Source organism: Crassostrea angulata, chromosome 2 (genome assembly GCF_025612915.1).
Source record: "Crassostrea angulata isolate pt1a10 chromosome 2, ASM2561291v2, whole genome shotgun sequence".
Lineage (NCBI taxonomy): Eukaryota > Metazoa > Mollusca > Bivalvia > Ostreida > Ostreidae > Magallana > Magallana angulata.
The window spans coordinates 31,210,282-31,231,996 of NC_069112.1; positions in this window are offsets into that span (position 1 = coordinate 31,210,282).

Below are 21,715 nucleotides of genomic sequence, written 5' to 3' on the forward strand. Positions count from 1 at the left end.
AACCATATTGAGAGACTTGAAAAATAATAATAAAAAATATAAAAAAACAAATTTTTCTACAGCGTAAATTTTACTTAAACTGACCTCTGTTCGCTGCCGTTTTGCATATGTTCCTCGCACTTTACTAGGTTTTTCTGAATTGCCTTGTTCTTCTTCAAGGAAGTGGTATATCTGGCATATCATCAGGTTTTAAACGTTTCCTAAAGCTGTACTCTAGGCCTAGAGTACTCAGCATCTCAGGATCCAGATCATAGCACCAGTTTGAAAAGTGTACTGAGCACAGTCTATGTCCAACTTCAGGTGTAAAATCCTTCCTTCTGCAGTAATAAATCCACTGCTTCCTCAAATTAGAATCTTTTGGAAAGTGGAAAAATCTACCACTACCATTTCCTGCCTTGTTGTTGCAACCAATTGCAGCACAGTTGACCATTATACATTAAAAACGTGAGTAACCTCTATATCTCAAATGTAAACAAAGAACTGATGCTGATAACTGGGACGAACCTCTGACGAAGAGCCTCTATCAGTTCAGAATAATTTTGCATATTCTGACCAGCTGTCTTATCAGCACTACACCGCGGGAAATACAAAAGCTTATTAAAAATGCTTGGTTATCTCTTTGTTTTCAGCTGCATTAGCATTTTTAACAGGAAAATGTAAGATTAACAAAATTGTGTCACAATTTCCTTTAAATAGATGGATGTTATCTTTACTTAAATACATCTATTAAGATTCATTTAATAGCTTGAATTTATATCAAACATTTTAGTTTAGATAATATACTAAATTTGTTGTGTCAGAATTAAAGAAAACGTTTTCATCAAATCAGAGTTTCAAGTAACAAGTGAATATTATTCTATTTGATGTAGGAGAAAAGAAATCAATTGGCAAATACGATATTTTTATGGTTTGATATTTACTGTGGATAATTTCGTTTTTACCTACACATACTCGTACAAATAAAATTCATAACATTTGTGTATTGGTGTCTCTCATGAAATTCTTGTTTATTTATTTACTCGACCTAACTTTAAATTACATTTATTCTAGTTTTTTTACAATTAAGGTGTGATAATTTCACCGCTTAAGAATTGTTAATTAGTAAACAAATAAAATCAGTTGCTAAGGTATCTCTTCGTTTAATGTCAGCAACTACGTTTTTGCATTTAACTTGCCAGATATTGAGTGACAACTCTTTATTGTTAAACGGGACATCAACGATTTCCATTCCTTTTTCCTGCACATTGTTTCGTCATGATACGTGTCTTTGTATGGCAGAATTCCCTTTCTATGCATGAGCATCACAAATTTCGTAAATCACAAGCACATTGAAAGGGATTCCCTCCAACATATCTTTTAATTAAAAAATGAAGGATCTGTATTTGACAAATATTATAATACAGAATACGCTTTATAGTTGTTATAAAATATTATACATTCTATTTGTAATTCGGGTAGATCTCTAAGGAATGGTTGATAAGTGCATCATGTTTTGTTAAGATGCTCAATATTTTCAGTCCGAATGGAGATCATTTTTGCTGCAAGAAATATATTGGTAGATATATGATGAAAAACATTCTCCTTTTTCTTCTTATAGTGCATTTTTCGTTTGTTTTATTTGTTAAAAAAATTTCTGTTTACTAACAGTATTGGAGTAACAGGACATCGACGTTTCCATTCTTTTTTCTGCTCTTGGGTTCGTCTTTTTACGGCTGAATACCCTTTTTTTGCATAAATATCACAAACGGTCGTAAAGCACACGTACAATGAAAAGAATTCCCTCTAATATATCTTTTAATTTAAAAAATGAAAGATCTGTATATTACAAACATTATAATACAGAATACGCTTTATAGTTGTTATAAAATATTATACATTCTATTTGTAATTCGGGTAGATCTCTAAGGAATGGTTGATAAGTGCATCGTGTTTTGTTAAGATGCTCAACATTTTCAGTCTGAATGGAGATCGTTTTTGCTGCTAAAAATGTATTGGTAGATATATGATGAAAAAAATTCACATTTTTCTTCTTATAGTGCATTTTTCGTTTGTTTTATTTGTTAAAAAATTTACTGTTTACTAACAGTATTGGAGTAACAGGACATCGACGTTTCCATTCTTTTTTCTGCTCTTGGGTTCATCTTTTTACTGCTGAATACCCTTTCTTTGCATAAATATCACAAACGGTCGTAAAGCACACGCACATTGAAAAGAATTCCTTCTCATATATCTTTTAATTTAAAAAATGAAAGATCGGTATTTTAACAAATATTATAATACAGAATACGCTTTATAGTTGTTATAAAATATTATACATTCTATTTGTAATTTGGGTCGATCTCTAAGGAATGGTTGATAAGTGCATCGTGTTTTGTTAAGATGCTCAATATTTTCAGTCTGAATGGAGATCATTTTTGCTGCTAGAAATATATTGGTAGATATATGATGAAAAAAATTCTCCTTTTTCTTCTTATAGTGCATTTTTCGTTTGTTTTATTTGTTAAAAAATTTACTGTTTACTAACAGTATTGGAGTAACGGGACATCGACGTTTCCATTCTTTTTTTCTGCTCTTGGGTTCATCTTTTTACGGCTGAATACCCTTTCTTTGCATAAATATCACAAACGGTCGTAAAGCACACGCACATTGAAAAGAATTCCCTCTAATATATCTTTTAATTTAAAAAATGAAAGATCGGTATTTTAACAAATATTATAATACAGAATACGCTTTATAGTTGTTATAAAATATTATACATTCTATTTGTAATTTGGGTCGATCTCTAAGGAATGGTTGATAAGTGCATCGTGTTTTGTTAAGATGCTCAATATTTACAGTCTGAATGGAGATCATTTTTGCTGCTAGAAATATATTGGTAGATATATGATGAAAAAAATTCTCCTTTTTCTTCTTATAGTGCATTTTTCGTTTGTTTTATTTGTTAAAAAATTTACTGTTTACTAACAGTATTAGAGTAACGGGACATCGACGTTTCCATTCTTTTTTTCTGCTCTTGGGTTCATCTTTTTACGGCTGAATACCCTTTCTTTGCATAAATATCACAAACGGTCGTAAAGCACACGCACAATGAAAAGAATTCCCTCTAATATATCTTTTAATTTAAAAAATGAAAGATCGGTATTTTAACAAATATTATAATACAGAATACGCTTTATAGTTGTTATAAAATATTATACATTCTATTTGTAATTTGGGTCGATCTCTAAGGAATGGTTGATAAGTGCATCGTGTTTTGTTAAGATGCTCAATATTTTCAGTCTGAATGGAGATCATTTTTGCTGCTAGAAATATATTGGTAGATATATGATGAAAAACATTCTCCTTTTTCTTCTTATAGTGCATTTTTCGTTTGTTTTATTTGTTAAAAAAATTTCTGTTTACTAACAGTATTGGAGTAACGGGACATCGACGTTTCCATTCTTTTTTTCTGCTCTTGGGTTCATCTTTTTACGGCTGAATACCCTTTCTTTGCATGAACATCACAAACGGTCGTAAAGCACACGCACATTGAAAGGAATTCCCTCTAATATATCTTTTAATTTAAAAAATGAAAGATCGGGATTTTAACAATTATTATAATACAGAGTACCCTTTATAGTTTACATAATATTAATTTATGTTATGCAATCACACAATGACGTCAACTGTGATGATAATTGATGTAGATGAAACATGGGGAACAAGCGCCTACTAAAATCATTAAAATATATATATATATATATATATATGCAGAGAGCGAGAGAAAGAGAGAGAGTACAAAATCTAAGCATTGATGATATGATGATGCATTTAATTGTATTCAAATCATTTATCCTTTGTTTTCTACAATAACTATGGATAGACATGTATATATCACTTTATGACACTTACATTTTCACTATAAACTACCTCAGGCGTTGAGAGGATGTCGTCTTGCTCATTCCCGTCTGAAAACTCGGTGCACTTGTGGAATTTACCGACTCCCCATCCTTTCGTGCTATCTGGGTATATCCCTCTAACTATTTTTAGAATCGGTAGGACAACAAAGTAGTGCCTTTAAGCAAAATAGTCCCTATACTTGTAGAGTGTATATACATTTTTTGGGACATTTTAAATCAGAATGCCTGACACATGTCAGAAAAGAGGATTTTCAATTTCAAAAACGAGTGTCAAAATTGAATTATCATTTGAAGAAAAGAATTGAAATTGTTTGATGTACAACCTTTCCAAAACTGGGAAATTCCTTACTTTTACTTTCATTTTTAGAGTTTTTCAATACAGACGCAATTTGCCGGAAAACGAATCTGACTTCAAACCACGAAATTTTAGCAGGAAAGAGACAATTTGATGAGCTTTCATTCAAGAGGTCCCTCGCTGCTGAACGAAAATTAGGGCCGGAGCTATGAACCCTAACGTAAACATTACCGCCTATGGAAAATGCATTAGTGGACTATACCCATATGAGATTGTCGTACGATTTCAATTAGTTTTATTTGGTGTTTTATGCAAATCTACCAATGTTTCATACCTTGTTTTACATTAGACGCCCGACCATTTAGTTAAACGTCGTAAACTTTAACTGAATCTCGACAGATAAATTAGATTTTACTTAAAAACAATTAGTCTATTGTTTCTCAAACTGAATATCATATCATATATTCTCAAATAATAAATTGTTATTTTACGACTTATGTATGGTAATGGTGGAGGGTTAATTTTCAAATAAACTCACTGTTCACATGTAAACGTTCATCAAATACCAGGGTAATAACTAAAGTGGATTTCACGTGATTACAGTCCTGCAATGTCATAGGTTGTTGACAAAATATAAGAACAAATATTCTAAAAAAAAAGATATAATGGACCCTCAGGTTAAAAATAACTATAAAAAAACCAGGTTCGAAAAATAGATTATGTGACAAAAAAAAATGGTTAAGATACAATGATGCCATAAAACATAATATTTCCTTATGTCCTCCATTTATCTTATGCTAAAATGTGTGGAAACTAGTTCCATCTTAGTCCTGTAGCTTTGTTAATTTTTACTCCTTTAAACACTACAAGTCATGATTTGATGAATATTGTCATTTATTAATGACGAAGATAAACAACTTAATACAAATAAACTACCTTAACTACTAAGAAGATCCTAGATAAACATAGAGAGACTTATTCAGCACCTAATTTCAGACAGGCAGTGGGATCTCCCTAAAGACTAAGTAAAACTAAGTAAAACATAATTATCATTGATGAATACACATTTAGAAAATGGGAGATCCCAAGATACATGTAACATATATTCAAACTAGTCTACAACAATGGCAGGGGGATCTCCCTGTCATATGAAAAACCAAAACAAAGTAAAAATTAAGGTGGCATATACAAAACGTTTTGCTACAAAATCCAATGACAATTGGATTCCGCCATCCAAAGGACAAAACGGGGAACTGGTTACCTATTAGACCATTTCGAAATATTAAAAAAAAATCATATATATTTGCCTGTACCTGTTAGGTTTTAAATACAACTTTTAGTTTTAATTAAACAAAATGTCAGGTGGCCAGCAAGACAAAGAAAAATAAATGGTAAAACACATATCCTAGTATGACCATATTAGTATGTATAGTAGTTATTGATTACCAAATAGTCGGGTGGATAAAGACATAAAAACATGGGGAAGGGGTAGCAGACATGATCTGAACATAATGTAGGTTGAGGGTTGCACCAGACATAATTTGACCTACTTTGGGTTCAGAGTAGTAGCAGACATATCCTGAATAGTTAACTCAATGCTTAAAACAACGTGGTAGCAGACATATATCTGAACTACCTGGTACTCTATCATGACTAGGATTTAATAACATAATGAAACCGTCAAATCAAGAATTCTCAATCATTTTAAACAGAAAATGAACCCATGCGAATGTAACGCTTGACAGCATCCGATTTCCATCTACCCATATTTTGAATAGCATTTTCTGAAAAACCCACTTTTGCTGCATGTGTTGCAGCTCCAGTTCTAAAGCTGTGACCCTTGTATTGTTTGGGATCCAAACTTTTGGAAACAAAGGGACATGACACAGGACAACCATCTAAAGAACCGGAAAAGAGGTCCCATTAAATGACGGTAATGTTTTAGATATTGAAACAGTGCGTGAACTGGACATGAATGAATGTTGTTTGATGTTTCTTAAGTAATAAACCTTGGTTGTCCTAAACTAATGGTTTTGAAATGAAGGATTAATTGGACATGTTTTAATTTGTTATTCATTACCTCAAAACGCACATCTGACCTTTGAATTACAAATTCTGCCCGGGTTTTTGATGTTATAACCAATTCACCTAACCCGTAAATTCCATGGAATGCAATCAAAAACAAGGCCTTAACCAAAAGCATTTGGGCATGATTAGGGATTGTGTGTCTCAAAGCATTTACAATCTTAATGAGAATTTCTCCAGTTATTGGCAAACGTGAGTCCACAGTTGGGCCTACTTTGTGACACCCTTTCAGCATCTTCTGCACTAAGAAACATTTAGCTGGTTCTGGCATATTAAAAATCTTATGAATGTATGCAACAGCTGAAATAGGTGATGATATGGAGCTTGGTGAATATCCGATATCAAACAAATGACCTATAAAATTGCAGAGTGTAATGGATTTTAAAGGTAATGATATGGAATCAGCCCAGGAAAAGAAAAGCTTCCATGAATGCTGATATGCTTTTCTTGTTGCGGGGGCTAATAAAGCTTGCAGTAGTCTTTGTGCTGAAGATGTTAAATGTAAAGAAGGCCCTCTGGAATTTCGTTGGTTGTTGTTGTATATATGGTGATTCCCGAAATGCTTCCTGGAATTTAAAACGAGATAATTTGTCAGCTGTAACATTCAACTTCCCTGGAATGTGTTTTGCACGGAAATGGATATTGCACTGTAGCGACACTAAAACAAGTCTGCGTAATAATATCATCAACCTTTTATCCCTACTAGACTTTTTGTTGATAACTTCTACCACAGCCATATTGTCTGATAGGAACAACACCTTTTTTGTTTTTGAAATGAACTGACCACACTTCCAATGCAAGAACAATTGGAAACAATTCTTTAATGCAATTTTGATAGTCATTTAATTCTAAAGGTCATTTACTGACAAATCACTGTGACCCTAAAACAGCTGCAAATCCAAGTGAACCTGATGCACCTGTGTATAGACTGAGAAGGTCTGAAGATAACCAAGCACTGTCTAAATATACTGATTTACCATTATAATGGTCAATGAACATTGCCCAAGTTTCTAAATCAGCTCTAGATTCTTTATTCAGTCTAATGTAAAACTTTAGATTTGTTAGGCCACATGTCAAGTTAATCAGTCTACGAAGGAATGTTCGCCCTGGAACCACAACAGAGCAAGCAAAATTTAAAAGACTTATACATGTAATGGATTGCATGTCTTTTAGTGTGACCTTTTTTGGTATTGTTTGCCCTGTCACTTGCAGAGGTATTTTCACATAAATCCAAGTTACTTGTATCATGACTGACCTCTTCACTATTGTTGTCATATAGCTGACGCTAAAAGCTCATAGTCAATCACTGCTGCCACAGAAGGAATGGGACTGTTTATGGGCATCGTAGGCGACTTTTTTCTCTTTGTTGCTGGCTTAGGTGTGGATTCTGACCTCCGTTTAGGCATGGTTAATTTTGAAATGATTTACAAATGTGTTACTTCAAATTAACTTCAACCCTGGACTCACTTTGGGAAGAGTTTTAGTTTATGTGTTTACCATAGAACACATAAAACATTATCGAGTACTTTATATACTTTCTCGGTTCCATGAGTACCAATAATATTAAATCTAATAATCATGTTAAATGGACAATGTCTTATACAGATAAAAGCTGCTTAGGGTTCATGAGCCAATCATTATTTGGCATGAATGATGGTGTTCCTCAACAAACTATTGATTCAAATCTTAGAAAATGACCTGTTATGGTCTTGAAACATGTCAACTATAATATAGGAGATTTAACTTAAAAAGACCTGTCCCCCAAAATTTCTTTCCCGCACTGGGCACAGACTAAGCTACGACATCAAGTGTCCTAAACATCCCCCAAGTTCCAAGCAGTGTCCTAATGCCTGTTGAATGTATAGCTCACCGCCTGCGCAGATGTCAACTATGCCTGTGTTAGAGCCTCAACACAGTCAACCGCAAGGAACCAGTATGTCTACTGTAACAACACCTCTGGTGGCTCAATACGGTACGCATATTAATCCGCTTGTTAGCATTGCATCTGATCTTGGTGCTAATGTTTTACTGTCAACACAAGAAAAAAATTGGAATAACGAATACATTGATCTAGCACAATTATTGCATTCAGACCCTGCAGCTGAAACTCAACAGTTTCTTGTATTAGAAGAGTGGCAAATTAAGATTACAAACAAATCAAAAGATACGAAAGTAGCTTCCATTTCCGAATGGACAGATGCAATTTTAATTTATGCTGCTATATATCTGAAAAGGTTTCCCCAGCATGTCCAGGGTATAACCAAGTATATAAGTTCAATAATAATGACATCCTGGGGAAGCTCAATGTTTTTCACATGCCATAGACAAGCCAGAGGGTCCTGCTCCCTCCATCTTCTAAATTTTTCATCATAGGTGATTGCTGCCTGGTCCCCACAAGAATCAGCAATTTTCTTGCAATTTGTGCATAAGCCATTAAGGCGGAAGTCTCAATGGAAAATTTCTTAGTGAAGACAGCTACGAACACATGAAACGCTTCCATCCACTTGTTGATGGTTTTAATGGGATCCTTGACCTAAGCCTTTACAAAAACTAACTGGCCCTCCCATTCCACCGATTTGTATATATCGTTGTTCTCGGATGTTAAATCTTTAGGCAGTAGTGAGGAAAAGTAAACAAACTCCCACTATAGATTCTCCTCAACACCGGTGTTAAATTTGTAGGGGTTCTCGGGTTTTGAGGCGACTGAGGGACAGCTCCATCAAACTTGGTTGTGCTAGTACCTGTCCTCTAACAGTGTTGGGATAGCTTGATCCTCTTGTCTGGCAACTGCTGGCCTTCTAGTTCATGTATGCAAATGCAACTCATAAGTCATATAATCACCAGCAGATTTTAGTACATAGGGATCCTTTAGTTCACATAGATTCTCTCACAGCCACAGTAATTCCGCGTGTATTTCAATAGATCCTCTTTGCCTCTACAACCGACGCGTTCTCGATCTCTCAAAGAACAATCTAAATATTAGCTATTTGTCCCTCTAGAATTGTTATAAGAAACTTACATTTCTTGGATGTTCCTCCTAATGATTTAAGTATTGTTGTTTTCTTATCCGTTTTAAATGCAGTGTTCCTCGGAAATACCGGTTTAACTAGTAATGCACATGCGCGTAAACCACAGTAGTTCGAGGATAAACAATTCGTACACAACATACTTAAACAATTTACCACGATAAATTATGTTTTATTAATTAATTGCACTCCATGTTTTCTTTCCTATATTACTTGTTAAAAAATACACAAACTGAGATGTTACTTCCACAAAAATAGAGAGTAAAGCAGCGTTAATAGTTTAAACGTAAACAAAAACTGTCAGAAAAGGTTACCCGCTGTATCACAACTTAATCAGTTGTAAATGTTAATAAAATCAAACAATTTCAGTCAAAATAAAACAGATATTGTACGTGCATGAAAACGTTTACCTCAGTTTTCTGCCATGTTGTTTTCCATGAGCCCACTAGAAATTTTCCGGGCAATCCGGGCTACTTTATCATCGCCCGGCATCTTAGAAATATTTGAGACAAGTAACGTACCCGTTTCCGGAAATACCAACCGGCTTGACCCGAGTGCGCCCGTAGATTAATGATATGAAAAAGTCAGTGTACAATTCGGATATTTATTTTTTGTTAATCTACTGAGGGGCCATATGGCACAATATCCTTTGAACGCCTATATAAAGCCAGTGTTGCTCAGGTGAGCGGTGTGACCCCTTCGGAATCACGCCCCTGCGCTACACTGATCACGCCCCTCCCTGCGATTCAGTGGTTCATAAACTTGTTAAAAAAACAAAACTTTCAACTTAGTAAGAGTGATCTAACTGTGTCTTGTAAAAGGCCCTTCTTCAATTAATCTTTTTTTTTTTCCGGGCATTGTTTTTTCCCTAATTTCAGAAAAAAATATTACTCGTGGTTACCATTTTCTTCTTTAGTATTTTTTTCTTGGACTCGACTATTGATGAAATATATTGGTATATAAACCAGGTCTTGTAAAAAAAACGTTCAACTTAGTAAGAGTGATCTAACTGTGTCTTGGAAAAGGTCCTACTGCAATTAATCTTTATTTTTATGAGCATTTTTTCTTGTTCCAAAAAAAACCTTTTACTCGTGGATAACTTTTTTCTTCGTTAGTTTTTTCTTGTATTCAGCAATTGATATCATGAAATTAATTGCTAAAGCCATGTTTTCCTGTGTTTATCAATTTCCAAGCCAAGTACGTAAATCATGTTAAAGGTACAAAGTAGAAACGTTGCGTGTCACGGGGACTTTAAAGCTCCCGAACTGGACGGTGTACAGCCTCTATCCCAACAGTTTTAGTGTCTTTGACAGTAAAAAGATATATTGAATATTTAACCATAAATATCTAATAGATAGAAATATAATATATGTAATTAAGTGAATAATTTTGATATATTATAATTAGAAAGTATCATTATATATATGTAAATAAATGTTGTCCTTTTATGAGATGAAAACACAAATAACGAGTGCATATTTTATTTTTATTGGCTGGAAAAAGGTACCATGCGAATAGTATATTTTACATGAATTTACAATCTCAAATTCTTTTTCTAAAGAACTGGAAAGGCAATCCAAGTGGTCATATTGTAACTTAAAAGGTCACTGACAAATCTGTTCACCTGTGATACAATGATAGACTGTGTACCGTCATACCAAGTCTTGGGATAGGAACGAGCCCTTTCCAAAACATAATGACAAGCATGTACATCAGACAGAGATTTTTTATTGTTTCGAGGTTGCAAACCAAGTAATTCCAAAAGTCCAAAGTTTTCTCTGTAGAAGAATATTTCATGGTCTATGAAGATGACTTTGTCTTCAGTCCATCCAAAAGCTTTCTGATCACCAGTTACAGTTCGATAGTTTGTCTCCACACGAAGACAGGTATTTTGAAATCTGCATTGTTTTCTTTTCTTGTTCCCCATCAGTAACTATGCTTTGTTCTCAATACATTTTGCAACAGTCATTGCGGAGCTACTGGAATAGTTAAATGGTGAGAGATGTCCACCATGCTCTTTAAATTGAAGGAATTGGTGACATTTCCCTCTCGCTTTCTTCTGATCCAGAGAGATTGGGTCGCAGGGAGGTTCTTGTTCTATATCTTCTTGTAGTGAAGAAGTTTCAGACTGTTACTCGTCGTCCACGGCTGTCATTATTACGTCTAAAGTACTTTGCAGATAATCCAATCGCTCTCCCGGCGTAATGAAACGCCGATCCAAATGCAACAGCATACGGTCTACTTCGACTGATTGGCATATCTGCTTTCTAGCTCCGTAAAGTGTAATGTCTATATTGATAATGAACCAGACTGACGATTACAAGGGTATATATAGAGAACGGTCACGTGATAAGGGGGCGTAATTGGAAGTTTCTAGAAATATGTCTTGGCATGTGCAGACAGTGAGGTCACTGTTATGTTTCCATAGTTATATTTTTTTTTCATTCTATATAATAAGTACCTATCTCATTTATATAATATATACATTATATAAAATTATCATACCAGATAATATTTCTCTTTTCAGTAAAAAATAAATTTTTTGTCACCCTTTCCGTATTTCTTAACAGTGTCGGCAAAGAACTAAATATGTTTTTCCTGGTGATTGATAGACCAATGCAAACACTGCCAATGAACGCTGAATTGACAATAATGTTAAAATTCAGTTTTGTCTTACATAGGGGCTGAATGTTTCTTTAGGCTTGATATCAACGAATGTTTACAAGGATTATTTGTAAAGCTTAATTTGAATTTTGATATCAAGCCGTAGGATTATGTAGCGAACTTTTTACTTATGTTTAAAATTGTACATTGTCCTAATGTCTCCTGATACGATTTAAATCTTATTTTAAAAAACAGTCTTAATATTACGTTGTTGATTACAGACTTCAACAGTCATATTACGATAAAAAATTATTTTGTCTAAAATTGTTTTATATATCTAAAGACTGGGTTATAGGTTACAGTGTAATAGAATATTTTCGAAAAAGTTATGTATTTCGTATTTTGGGTGATATAGCGACATGTGTTTGAATATCAAATGTCAGACAAGCATTCAATAATGACAAGTACTTGGTGCAACACACTGATATTCTAATAACAATATAAATATAAAATGGTCTTCAAATTGGTTTTCGATTTTCACAATATGCGAATAAAAAGTTTGTTAATTTCTTGATCTTATTTACAGATGACGAGTCTCTGTTTTCTCTTGGTCTTTTCTAGGAGTTTTGTATGCAGGTATGTATCATAACGGAAATTCTATAGAAATTGGTTAAAGTGCATGCGTTATATAGATAGCGTATGTTTATTTATGTTCATGGAGAAATGTGTTATAAAGTCCAGTGATGAGCCTGTCGAAGCCGGGTCAGAAATCTAAATAAAACGCTACTACTGACCACGGTGCGTCAGATCATTAGTATGCACTTGATCGCATTTACTTATTAGGAGGAGAATGTTGTAGCGCAGTGTCCGTACGTATAAAATGGGGGTGCGGGAAACGCAGCTCTCCAGTAGTCATCTGGAAGCTGTCTTTCTGCCTCCTCTTTTTATACAGACTGGGACACGGGCTACTCCCCATGTAGAGGAGGAGATATTCGGGTGCCAGGTGTGGGCATGTTGGAACAAAGATCTCTCGAGGATCTAAATAAATTAACTATCATAACACTCCATATAACCCCTAGTGGACTTATATAAAGTAGTATTGGAGGCTTTATGATATAATGGTGGAATCCGGTGTCATCTTGTCCTAGCCACGCCACGGAAGAGCCATCAACGACCTAACGAACACGATTGGGCCACAAACGTAAAGCAACACCGCCTCCACAGCACTGTGTGATCATTTCCCAGGACGCAAACGACGCCCGGGATGCACTTCAGCACCCGGGACCAAAGCGATTCCCTGGACGTTATCAACGCTCACAGCATATCAACGCTGACGAATATAACGTCCCGGACGCACACCAGGTCCCGCACATTAATAACGCACTGGAAAACCTCCCTCGTATCAGCTAGGAATATGTATCAATGGGAACTATTAAACAGTGCAAACAGCATGTATAATCTTTTTTTTCTCTACCTTTTGAAATGTCTACAATTATCAAATTAGAAAAATTGAAAGGAGATGGTACTCAAGATGTCAAAGCATGGTTTTACGCAGTGTGTCAAATTTCATGATTTACCAGATTCCAAGAAAGTCAATTTGTATCCGTTTTATTTAGAGAGGCATGCCAAAGTATGGTATAATTCCTTACCGTATGAACATAAAATTAACACAACGTTACTAACATCTCGTTTTCAGGAAAGATTTAGAGAATTTGAAAATTTTTGGGATTTGTCAATATTACAATTGAAACAAGAAAAAACAGAACCTGTTGAAGATTTTTTTAACAAAACTTATAAAAAAAAAACTATTTAAAATATTCCAGGCAAAATTTTACTTTCGGTTGCAATGAATGGTTTAAGATCTGATATAAGAACGCATTTTCTTACCCAAAATCCTAGTTCAATAAAACATTTAAGGAAAATTGCTCTTTTAGCTGAAAAATTTCAACCAAGTCAGAGTAAAACGTTGGCAAATTACGAACATTTGTTAACAGAAATTCAAAATTTGAAAGAGAAAATTAAGACACCACCATAAATTAATGATCTAAAATGTTTTGAAGCCCAAGATCCATTTCAATCTCAATATACGAGCTGCCGGAGGTCACCTACTGCACAGCAGCAGCAGCTAACACAACATCCCCGCATGATCGCTCCGCAATGTTATTCTTGTTTAGGCATGTGCATTAATAGGTCTAGATGTCCGGGTGTTGCTAAAACGCGGAACGGAAGGGAAAACGGAAAATCTTATCTAATGTTATTTACCTCATAGATTTGTTAATTATGCTAAAACAATATACTTTATGCACCTTTTTAATTTTTTTGAAAGATAAGCAATATTAGATTATTTATTCAAGAATATCTATTTCCTCAAAATTAACAGTACATGCATTGACCACTATATTCTGTCCCAAAATATCCTCGATTCACTTTTTGCTGTGTATTTATATATACTTCAGGGTTCAAGCGATTCTCTTTTAGAAGCATTAAACATTCTCATTATTCTTTCTTTAAAACGTCCTCTCTAGCTTATCAGCTGGTTTAAATACACGGCTAAAAATAAAGAAGTCTACGGGGTTTTGCATTTCAACAGACCCGGATGATAGTGTTGAAAAATTGTGCAAGGTCTTCTGAGTGACTTCCAAATGGAGAAAAGATGTCAACATTTTCCATTATATATCGTCCAAATGTGCTGCATGAATATTTTGGGATCGACAGACTATAGTCCCAATATATAATCGGAAAATCAAACCAGGCAACGTCTAGAGCTCTCTATTCGAATCATATGTATATAGCTGCTGGAATAAACAACTGCTTAGTAATGCAAACGTAAACAAAATTGCATTGCTAAAAATACTAGTTCAAATTACTAGTTTCACAAATTACCGGGTATTTTAATGTTTATTGTATTTTGATTTTTAATGTCGTCAGTCCTACGGGTTTTTTTTTTCTTCCATCTCAATGAAACTGTATCGTCTGTATGATAAAAGATCGTCTAGAACACCGAAAATTCAATTTTGATGTAAGTATATACATGTACATCATATTTGAAATATAAAAAACTCAAAACACGCATAAAACGCTTTCACTAACTGCATACGTTACGCTGATATGCCAGCAATACAATATAAGAAAAATAAGTAAAAAGTTATAGCTAATTTGCTCGTTTAATCATGTTAATGTTTCACAATTCGTATACATTTGATTTTTCCGTTTCGTACTCTACTAAAGCCGAATGAATACAATGCTATAATTGATAGACATTCATATGAATATTAATAAGATAACATGTTGATAATCATTCATTAGATATAAATAAAAGATACAAAGTAAATCGTTTCTGGCCAGTTCTATACCCCTTTTAAGCGATAAACGTGATGATATTTTCCATTCCGTTCCGCTTTCCGTTCCGTTTTCCGTTCCGCGTTTTAGCAACACCCTAGATGTCCAGCTATAAATGCCTTATGCTATAATTGCAACGGAATTGGTCCTTTTTCAAAGTCGTGCAAACAACCATGTTTTGTTCAACAAAAGAGATTCGCACCTATTTCCAGAGTGAACACAAATTAATGTCCTCACCTTTAAATATTTTGTACCTGATTTCCGCTGATAAAGGTCCACGTGTTTCACGTCATTTGACGAGACACCCATGTTTATGTGCTCGCTATAAAAAATTAGTCGAGGTTTATCTACCTGCATCTGAGTTGATTTGATCCACATGTTTCCTTTAGGCATTATTTTCTCTTCCGGTAATTTGACTTTTATTTTGTTAGCATTTCTAAACCGATTTCTTTGGGAACATCATTTCTCCCATGCTATTTGCTGTGTTCTGTGACCGCGTAGTTTTTACGGTGCTAGGGAATTCTTCTGGATCTGCATCGGTCGTGTGCAGTACAAACCGGGTGAGGGAATGTTGGCGTAAAAGGAACAAGTTATAAGGTTGAGGCACGCTGTGGGCCGTAAGTTAAAAACGAAGGTTATGTATGCCGTATTCCCAAGGGTCCACCAATATGCAATTCCAGAGAAGTAAAACCAAGTGATGAAGGATTCCGTATTTATTATCAATCGAATTTTAAAGATGAACAATAACAAACAATAAGCGACACAGACGGAAGTGGCCGGTAATGCGTCAGGCCTCCGAACTAAAGATTGACAAATACAATTCAGTATATATAAGAATCTAAACAATGAGTAAAAGGAGAAGTTCTTGGGAGAAACATCTATTTGATTTGTAATTACAATTAATACAGAGTCTGCCAGGTGTCAATGGCTAATTCACTTTGTAAACATTAAATTCTAAGAATATATGACAAAATAAATGTTGTAGTTGAAAAGTAAAGTCCGAAATAAAGATAATTATAGAACAGTCAATTTTGCACTGTGATAGTTCCTTCAATATTCCTTCCATATTTGTAAAAATATGTCAACAGTAATTCTACACTCATCTGTGGTATTGCCATTGAACAAAACCGTCAAAAAGCTACTCAAGAGTCTGCGGGCTTGCACACAAGCCACTCTATAAAGAAAGACTCTTTTTTTCAAATGTGGACAGGATATTGAATGTCTTAAATTAGGCACTTGTCCTTATAAAAAACAGCCATTAAGTTTAAAGGCAGATTAGCAAAGGTCTGAATGTACCTCTGATATCCAATATGGCTAAGTACGGGCCAAAACGTTAAACCATGCTAATTGTCAAACTTTGTGTAGTTAGCGAAAAAACACATCATCAATGTCTTGTTCAATGTTTATGGGTAGAAATGCGTATAGAAAGAACACTTTGATCTCTCGTTGGAAAAGTCAAGCACACACGAAATGTGAAGAAAGAAAGGGTGAAGAAACACAACGCAGCAATCTGGTTGGTCAAATAGTAGAATGGACAGCAACCTTGAAGAGTAAGTAAGAAAGGTTTTAAATACTGCCCATTTTCTTTGCAAAAAGGAGATGCCATTTACTTCCTACCCTACCCTCATTAAATTGAAAGAAAAGAATGTGTAAACAGATAGCCATGCAATGACCTTGAATTGCTAGTATTACATAATGGTCACTATGATATTTATGTGTACCTAGATGCTGCGCACTGAATGGTGTTAATGATAATTGACAGAATCACGGTGTAGTACCTAAACGGTTGCTATCCGTAAAAAAACGACGTTCACTGATTCTATTCGAAAATTATACGGTTACTAGCTGAAAAAGATGTCCGACACAGTAAGTATTTTTCTTTTCAGATTGAACAAAATGCTCATTTTCTCAAAGAGTTTAATTAACCTGCAAACTTGACAACCCTTACGGAACGTAACACACATTTCAACACTAAAATATCCAGCTACCTACATACAAGATGAAGAATTGACTTAAAACTTCGTGAATAACTGTCGTTGATTAGGGCACGTGTGCAGTCGAATTAAGTTTTTGGACATGATTGCGCCAAAATCAAAGTTTTTTTTTTAAAAATTGAAGCGACTGATTTCTTAATATTTGTACACAGAATAGTTTGATTGCAAGAATTATCCATTTTCTTTGTTTGTATAAAAACTATGACGATTTTACTCAATAAGTCGTATGTTACGGCTACTATTAGACAACGACACCGGTTTCTATTGGAAATGTGCACTTTCTAATCTCAATGAAATAACATCCATATATATGCATTGAATCATACAGTTATATGTTATTCTATAGAAACCGTTTAAAAACACGTCTTTCGCAACTCTCCGCATTTTTCCAACAGAGCTCGAAACCACCTCATATGTATCACAGGTGCTTGGGGACGGGACCCCCCCCCCCCCCCCCCCCAATATTCACCCCCTCCAAATTCCCGAGTTATTTTTTCATCCATTATTTTTTAACCGAGTTTTCCAACGGAAAAATCCGGTTATTAAAATGGTGAAAATGGCTCGCGGGCGGCTGCCAAAAGGGTACCCTCATTGTACGGATAACTCCTCCTACAGTTCTCAAGATAGGAAGTTGTTCTTTTGCAGATCAATTGTACATATATCAGTGATGTGCATATTGCTAGGATTTTGTTTCCGATAATTTATGAAAAAAATACCAGCTTTTGAACTTAGTCATTTTTTGGCAAAATATTGCATTTAGGGTACCCTCATTGTACAGATAACTCCTCCTACAGTTCTCAAGATAGGAAGTTGTTCTTTTGCATATCAATTGTACATATATCAGAGGTGTGCATATTGCTAGGATTTTGATTTCCGATAATTTATGAAAAAAATACTAGCTTTTTAACTTAGTCATTTTTTGGCAAAATATTGCATTTAGGGTACCCTCATTGTACGGATAACTCCTCCTACAGTTCTCAAGATAGGAAGTTGTTCTTTTGCAGATCAATTGTACATATATCAGTGGTGTGCATATTGCTAGGATTTTGATTTCCGATAATTTATGAAAAAAATACTAGTTTTTGAACTTAGTAATTTTTTGGCAAAATGTTGCATATACGTGTAGGGTACTCCATTTCACTGGATAAGGGTTGACATGGATTATGGATACAGTTTACATAAAAGAAAACCTGGTTTGCTGTCACATTGACAGCTTTCCACTTGTTTAATCATAAGTTGATGTATGCTGCACTAAAAAAAATCACAATTAACTCGAAATAAGCTGTGTATAAAATAATATATACCACTGGTATATTTTTTATTTATAGCTTGTTTCGCGTTAATTGTGAATTTTTAGTGTAGCATACAAAACATCAACATATTAAAAAAAATAAATGATCAAAAACTAACTGGGGAATGTGGGGTGGATATGGGGGGGGGGTGGGTCCCGTCCTCATGCACCTGTGGAATGTATTACAAAGTCGTTCATGACACCCCCCCCTTCTTTATACCCCCCGCAAACAAAGTTTGGGGGGTATATAGGAATCACCTTGTCCGTCCGTCTGTCTGTGCAATCGTGTCCGGTCCATATCTTTCTAATGGAGAAACATTGGAAGTTCTTATCTCACACAAAGATTGCCTATGACCTAAGGGTGTGTCATGACCTTGACCCAAGGTCATTTGGGCAAGGTCAAGGTCACTGGCAGAAAAAATGCAAAATTCGTGTCCGGTCCATATCTTTCTTATGGAGAAACATTGGAAGTTCTTACTTCACACAAAGATTGCTTATGACCTAAGGGTGTGTCATGAGCTTGACCCAAGGTCATTTGGGAAAGGTCAAGGTCACTGGCAGGAAAAATGCAAAATTCGTGTCCGGTCCATATCTTTCTTATGTGGAAACATTGGAAGTTTTTACTTCACACAAAGATTGCTTATGACCTAAGGGTGTGTCATGAGCTTGACCCAAGGTCATTTGGGAAAGGTCAAGGTCACTGGCAGGAAAAATGCAAAATTCATGTCCGGTCCATATCTTTCTTATGGGGATACATTGGAAGTTTTTACTTCACACAAAGATTGCTTATGCCCTGAGGGTGTGTCATGACCTTGACCCAAGGTCAATTGAGGAAGTTCAAGGTCATTGTTTCAAAAATGCTAAATTCTGTCTGTGTCATGTCTTGTATTAATGGAAATATTAGAAGCTAAAATTTGACACAAAGCTTGCCTGTCTCAGGCCACATAAAACTATTTTTAGACTCTCATCCCCGACTCTCTGAAAAAGGCCTGCCCCAGTGAATTTTTTTTAGGAAGAAAAAAAATGTGTGGAATAAAAATTTCCGAAAAAATCCGGCTCAGTATACAAATAATTCAAAATGTTTAAATATTAAATTTTTCTTAGCGGAGGGTATCAATTGTGAGCTTGCTCACAGTACCTCTAGTTTTTTTAATTTTTATAGAATTTAATTAAATACATTATGTTTTACTATCTGTCGTGATGTAAGCTAGCAGTGCCCGAGAAGTTGAGACTGTTTACCTGTATGACCTACCTATAAATGTACACATTTCATCCTTTATCAATTTTTTACATTTCATGAAAATAATATCGTTCCGCATGAGGTTAGTTAATGTTTGTGCAGTACTTGCCCGCTGACAAAAAAGGCGAAAGAGACGAAAACAAAACGGGCGAATATTTCCCTGTATACAGTAGTACATCATAAATTTTTGCGAGTAACAAAAATTTAAACTTTGCAATTTGGAAATTCTAACTTGCATTTTTTGATATGTATACCGGTATATGTAGTGAATTTTGAACTCTGATACCCATATAATATTAACAGAAAATCATGTTAAGGTGTTCTGAGACACTTCCGAATGGGAAAAAGATATCAGATTTTCCAATTACAAATCTCCAATAGAAATCTGTTTTTATTCCCTTGAAAATCTCCTGGTAAGAAAGGGATACCCTCCATGAACAAATATTCAATATTTTTCTTTAAATTGATTTTAAATTTTCTTATTCTCTTTATGTGTATTTTGTAAAAAAAAAAATATGGCTCAAAGGTGAAAGAAACAGTAACTTTGGACAGACTTAATATGTCATAGGTTACTGTGGAATCATATGCATGGCTTTTAAGGGTGCATTTCGTAGATTAGCGCTGCATGGTTGAACGCGATTTGGTGGAGTTGAAATCGTTGAAGCACTTGATGTCTCACATTCTGTGTGATGTGTTTTAGATTTTTTAGGCTTGTGCAGCCATAAGCTTGATTTTCTTTTTCTAGCTGGAAAAGAAATTTAAGTTTCATATAGTAGCCGGTGCATCGTATTCAGTTTATAGCCGGTGCGAACATATCAGTATTTCAAATAGCAACCGTAACTTTAAAAAATCATTTGTTGTCAAATTATTTCGATCAAAATATACTTTCTTGTTTATTTTGTATTACTTAATGAATCAGAATAGATAAATGCTTTTTTTCATAATATAGAACAAACAAACTATGATTTGTAGATGAAAATATCAGCTTAAAACTTGGTTGTTACAGCCTTTTAGTTCGTCACTGACCTAGGAAATTTCTCTATTTCATAGGACTATTTTCCAATCTACATTTATAAAATATTATAATAATACCTTACATATTCCGTGCACACGGATTATTCAAACACTTACATGGTTTGGGTACATTTTTCGTCAATTTTGTGTCTTGATCCATGCGTTTGATGCATGCTTTTTTTCAACTAGCAACCGTTCAATTTTCGAATAGAAACACCGAACGCTGTTTTTTACTGATAGCAGCCGTTTAGGTACTACACCGTGAGAATGAACTCTGTGACTCTTGTAGCAATGCGTAGTATTCCTAAATGATGTTATGAAACCAGGTGCATATTACGGGCATAATAATATCCAAATTGAGAGTTTAACAACATGTGACATATTTGGCGATTCTGTGTCTGCAACGATAGCTCTAGTACTCTATACTGAGTCATGTATTGTGTATTCTATATATTAACCTTTGTAACCTTTTATGCCGTGTATGAATGAACGTATTGTGAGTAAGTGATGCCTCATACTAGGTGGGGGACTCCGAGACCCAGGACTCGGAGACTCAAATCCTGCATCCAGACTCTTTGATTGGCAGTTTTGACGGTTTTGTTACTTTATTTAGGAATAAACTATTAATCTTAATTTTGAACAATAAAGGTTCACTCATGATCGTCGTAAATGGGCCGAACTAGTCAGAACTGTCCATCATAAGTAAAATGTTATATATACCCATGTAAAATGATGTTGAACAGATAGATAGATTTAGATAGATACCGCTTATAGAGATGCTGAGACTCCTGATTTGGGCTGCTATTAGCTGATGTTATTGTAACTATACGATCACGCTTAATAAAACCGCTTGAGAAAGAAATACTGGACTTGTCATCCATAAGCTTGAGCTGACCCTCAATAGGATCCTGTAAGACAGAAGGCTTAC